Source organism: Sapajus apella, unplaced genomic scaffold, assembly GCF_009761245.1.
Source record: "Sapajus apella isolate SASKATOON/1434 unplaced genomic scaffold, GSC_monkey_1.0 scaffold41, whole genome shotgun sequence".
In the NCBI taxonomy this organism is placed as follows: domain Eukaryota; kingdom Metazoa; phylum Chordata; class Mammalia; order Primates; family Cebidae; genus Sapajus; species Sapajus apella.
The window spans coordinates 2,068,448-2,074,447 of NW_022436981.1; positions in this window are offsets into that span (position 1 = coordinate 2,068,448).

The following is a 6,000-nucleotide window of genomic DNA, read 5'->3' on the forward strand; positions in this document are numbered from 1 at the left end:
CCTCCATGTCCCAGGGGGCAGACCCTCCCTAGAGCTGCCCACGGGCCCTCTCCATAGACCTCAGGCCTGGAGAGAGAGAGGTCTGGGATATAAAGGGATATGAAGTGGAAACAAGGCAGGCCTGGGGACGCTCAGAGAAAGTTTCCATGCTGAGCAGCTTGTTCTGAGCCATGCTGCCAATTCCCCCTCCTCATTAATCCCAGGATTAGAGCAAGTGGAGTCCGGGAATACAGGAACCAGAGTCTGGGGATGGGCACAGTGTAGTGAAGGGAACCAGACAGGCTTGCAGTGGAAGCCCTGCTCACATGCAGCCGCTGTGTGGTCCAGACAGGCTGTTGACCTCTCTGAGCTCCACGCCCTCATTTGTCAAGTGAGGATCATTTAGAGTACATGTGTCAGATGCAGTGTTCCAGAGGCAGTGACTAGTTGCAATGGCTGCTGCTGTCATGAGCTCTAAGTGCAAGGAAGGGGGCTTAGGAAAGTGTGTGCCTATTTCTTGCCCCCCACCCCCGGAAATCACCCCTGGCCTCTTGAGCCCTGGAACGCCAAGCTGCTCAGTGGGGAGAACGTGTGTTGGCATCAGGATGGCCGGGTGGGACTGGGCTCCACTGTGTGAGCCAGCGATGACTCATCCTCACCAGGCTGCCATTTCCAGGTTACTACACCAGGATGCCTTATAGGCCTGCTTCCAGGACTGAGTGAGAGTTAGCATAGGCAAGGGTCTAGCCCTGTGTCTGTGGGTGTCTGCCTCACTTCCCTTTTTCCTTCGTCTGAACCCAGTGAGTCCAGGTCGCTGGTTCATCCTCTGTACTCAGAGGGGCAGACAGGAGTCCCAGCAGTCCTTGTCTTACCCTCTGTTTGTCATACCCCCTTGATCCTCTTCCCCGAAACCATTTTTACCTGTCACTGTCCTTGCTTAGGAGCCTAGCATAGCTCCCAAGTCTCACAAAGCAGCCTCTTAGGTCAGCATTGAACACCCCAGCACGCCCACCTCCAGCCCCATCCTCTCTGCCTGTCTCACCAAATGCTTCTCACCTGAGCTCTAATATGGCCCAGGCTGACCCCCTGCCTCCCCCTGGTTTCCGCCGCACTCATCCCTGCCACCTCCTTCCTCTGTCCTCCCTAGACTTCCGAGCTGGGCCCCACCTCATCCATCTTTGAGTTCCTACGGATGTAAAAAGTCACAGACAAACCAAATCTCCAGCAGCAGCAGAGAGGAGGCCTATCAATAACAGGCCATAATGCAGTTACCAGGCGGATTGGCTTTGGGAAAGAAGCAGGTAATCAAATTTCCCTTTGGGCACCATCTGTCTCCATTGCCCCTACCTCACCCAGTGGATGCCTACCTGTGTCCGGCAGCCAAGCAAGCGGGCCTGGCGGTAATGCAATTACAGCACCATTCCGTTAAAGGGAGCTTGGGTTCTTTGGGGACAAGGGGAAGGGTTTCAGAAGGACAAGCAGGAGAGGACAAGGACAGGGTCAGAAGGAAACAAATGCAGGAGCAGCACTCACTCACGGCCAAGATTAATCTGGAAAAGAGTCCAGAAGAGTATGCTGTACTCAATATTCCTGTTTCTTCCGAATTCTTACCCGTATCTTCTTCCTTTCAAGTTTCTGGAACTGCTGCTTTGTGGGAAGGTCCCTAGCACATAGAAGGTGCTGAGACACATCAGCCCAGACTCTAGTACCGGAACCCCACCCTATCCCTGGCCAGGTATATGACCTGGGGCAGGCTAGTTAATCTTCCTGTGTCTGAGTTGACCCCTCTGTAAAATGCAGATGGTGAGAGTGATAGTGATACCCGTGTCACAGCTGGCTGTGAGGACTAAGTGAGTTAATCTAGGTAAAACCTTAGACAGGGTCTGGCCTGCAGGACTCCCACATGGTCACCTACACAAGTGGGATGGCTGCCTCTAGAGGGCTGCCTTCAAGGACGGCCAGAACCCTGCCTGCACAACAAGATACACAAAGGTTGCAGCAGGCTACCGCTGGTGTTACAGCCATGTGTGCTGCCATCCACAGCCCAGGCTCCCTCTAGCTTTCTGCCTCTCCAGCCTGAACTTACGGCTTCCTCCTTCATGCTCAGAGGATGGCTGTTGGACTTCCAACCATCACATCCACATTCCAGGCAGGAAAAGTGGGGAGAGAGAAGAGCAGAGCATGCTGCCTGCTGAAAACTCCCCTTCTTGAAGCAAGAAAACCCTGTAGTTGATCTCCGCATGGCCAGGGCCATGTCTAGGCCGACCCTAGTTGCAAAGGAGCCTGGAAAGTCTAGCCTTTGCTGGACATACTGCTGCTGCCCTGAAAAGAGCTGGAATTGTCTTAGTAAGGAGGGTGGAGAGGAAAAGCAGGCACATAATACCTTCTGCCACCTTGACCATAGAGCATGACAAACTGAATGCCTTATTCTGGATACGCAGCCTGAGAGGCAGGGGGTCCTCCAGGCCCAGATATATCCCAACAGAGGTTAGCTGATGACTTTGCCAGAAATGTCTTGTGAAGGATTCAAACAAAAGAAAGGAATCAAAAGGCTCCACAGTTCTTTTTGGCCTTAGGGCTTTCGGGGAGAGTCCCACACCCTTAATGAGATTATTCTATTACTTGGGTTTAATGGAGAAAGCATGATGAATTGGAAGTCATAGGTTCTAACCTCACTCTACCTCTCACTGTGCAACCTGCAGCAAATTCTTCAATTTTCTGAGCCTCAGATTCCTCTGCTATAACATAGGAATAAAGTAACTTACAATTATTTGTGATTAACATTTGCTGGGCATGATGTGAATTATTTACATGAATTATTGAATTCTGACAACTCTGTGAGATGGTTGTTATGATTTCCCCCATTTTACAGACAAAAGCTATGGCACAAAAAGGGTTAACAGCAAAACAATGCTCTTCCCTACCCCCCCGCAAGCATGATTGAGGTAGAATTGACAGATAAAATTGTATATTTTTAAGGTGTCCAGTGTAATGATTTGATATATATATATATATATAGTGGCATGATTACCACAGTCAGGTCAGTTAACACATCAACATCCCCTCACACAAGAGACAACATTTATCGCCACTGCAGCCTCCTCTCTGCCAGAATCTTGTGAAGTACGACACACATGTGAGCTGTGACATGCTTTACAAGTGGTCCACATTGGAGCCTTCCGTGCTGCCTTAGGACTGTAGACTAGAAGAAAAATAACAAATTCATTTGACAAATATTTCTTATTCAACTGCTATGCGCCAGTACTCTCTTAGGGCAGACATCAGTAACCAAACAGAAAAAGTCTTTGTCCCTCAAAGAGCTCACATTTTAATGGAAAGAGACAGAGAGGAGACAAAATTAGTGAGTTTATGTCAACTCAGATTTGATGGATGGTGATACATGCTATAGAGAAACTAAAGTAGGAAGGGAGACTGTTAGGATGGCTAGGGGCTGCCATTTTAGATGAAGGGGTCAGAGAAGCCTCCTTCTATACAAAGGGGACATTTGTAGGAAGCAAGGGAGCCCATGATGTGGACACCTGGGGAAGGAGTCCCAGGCAGAGGCGACAGCTGGTGCAATGGCTCAATGTGGGCACTTGCTTGGGATGTTTGAGAAGCAGCAAGAAGGCTTCAGGGACCGGAGTGAATTGCCGGATTGAGTGAGCCGAGAGTGAGGAGAGGAGGTCGGGGGCAATGGGGCTGGTTAAGGTTTTGTGGCTACTATAAAGATGTTGGCCTTTGCTTGCGGAAGGGAGAGCCGCAGGAGGGTTCTGAGCAGAAGGATGACATGATCTGATCTGCTTTTAACAGGATGGCTCTGGCCACTGCTGAGAATTGGCTAAGCAAGGGGGTGGGCAGGAAGACCAGTTGGGGGCCATGCAATCATCCAGCTGAGAGAGGTAAGTGGCTTGGCCCACGTGGTCATGGTGAGTGGGTGAGAGGTGGTCAGATTATGGATGGGTTTTATTTTTGTTTTTGAGATGGAGCTTCACTCTGCCGCCCCGGCTGGAGTGCAGTGGCACAATCTTGGCTCACTGCAACCTCTGCCTCCCGGGTTCAAGTGATTCTCATGCATCAGCCCGTCTCCCAAGTAGCTAGGATTATAGGCATCTGCTACCAGGCCCAGCTAATTTTTTGTAGTTTTAGTAGAGACACGTTTCGCTATGTTGGCCAGGCTGGCCTTGAACTCCTGAACTCAAGCGATCCGCCCACCTTGGCCTCCCAAAGTGCTGGGATTACAGGCATGAGCCACCATGCCCGCCAGATTATGGATGTATTTTGAAGATAGATAAAGCCGATAGGATTTACTCATTGATTGAACAAACGGAGTGAGGAAAAGAGAGAAGTCAAGGATGACTCTAAGGTTTTTGGGTTTGAGCAAGCTGGAGGAAGGCATTGTTCACTGAGAGACGTTAGACCATGGGGAATGAAGATTTGGGAAGGAAGATCAGATGCTCCGTTTTGGACATACTGATTTTGATCTTTTCATTAGATCTCCAGGGAGCGATGTTAAGCAGACAATTGGAATACACAGTTCTGGAGTTCAGGGGAAAGGCTCAGGTCTAAGATATAAATGAAAGGGTCATGAGCATATGAATAGTATTAAAGCAATGACGGTGGATTAGTTTACCAAGGGAGTAAGCACAGAGGAAAGACAGAAGATGTGCCAGTACTGAGCCCTAGGGCTTTCCAGTGTTTGGTGGTTGAGGAGACCCAGAAGGCACAGCCAGAGAGGTGGGTGGAAAACTAGGAGAGGGCAGTGTCCTGGAGGCCAAGGGAAGAAAACATAGATGACTTATCTGCAAACAGGCATCAAAGCTTTCCAAAAGTTAATGCCCTTTAACTAAGAAAAGTGCTTCAAGAATATGTTGTAATTAAATACTCCTGACTGTGCACAAAGATTCGTGGCCAAGGATGTTCCTGACAGTGTGGGTTATAAAAGTGAAAAACAGAAAACCACCTGAATGTCTAACGATAGGGTCTTGGTTAAATAAGTTACGATACGTCCCTGTGATGGGTTAGCCGACAGCCATGAAAACTCACATTTTGCGGAAAATTTTAAGGCTACTGAAAGACCTGCATGCAGGTTTAACTTTGTGATCTATTATTAAGTGAAAGTAAGCTGGTTATAAATCCTTATAGTTAACAGAGTCCCTGCAACAGTCAGTTAAGAACATGGGAGCCACTCTAGGCATTTCAAGCAGAAATGGATTTAGTCCTGGGAATTAGTGTACACAAAGGTGTGGAAAGGCTGGCTTGGGTTCTTTGCTAGCTTCTAGAGTGTCAGGAAGTTTCTGAAACCACAGGATACCTGAGCCTCCAGCACCAAAGCAAAGAAAATGCCTAGAGGCTTCTCCAAAATCTCCTATCTGCTGAAGCCCACACAGCTGCCCACAGCTGCCACCAGGAAAATATTGTGATTTATGCTTCTTTTCCTTCTGCCAAATCTTGTGGAAGTGCCTCTCGTTGGCTGGTGAGGATTCTGAGGATCATAGCTCCCTGGCTTCCAGCCCCTGCTGGCCAGGGAAACATAGGTTAGGGGAGGGAAATTATATCAAGTTGCCAGCAGACAATATTGCACGCTTTTACAAATATTTCTTGACAGAGATAATGTGCCTGGAGAAAAGGCTGAATGCATAAATACCGTGGTAGGTCAAATAACGTCTCCCAAAGATGTCCACACCCTAATGCCTGGAACTTGTGAATACATTATGTTACTTGTCAAAAGGGGCTTTGCAGATGTGATTAAGGTTAAGCACCTTAAAATAGGGATGTTTCCCTGGGTCTTCCAGGTGGACCCAATCTAATTGCATGAGACCTTAAAACCAGAAAACATCCTCTCTAACTTTGCCTTCTGCTGTGTCTCCTGTCTTCCTCTTTGCCACATCTCTGCTTCTAGCACAGTTTGGAAAGGGTCCCTTCCACGCCTGAGGATTCCTGGTTCTAGGGAGGGGAGGGCAGGGGATGTTGGTCTCCCTAAGCTGCTAAGGCCAGGTGGTAGTTGTCCAAAGAAGAGGCTTT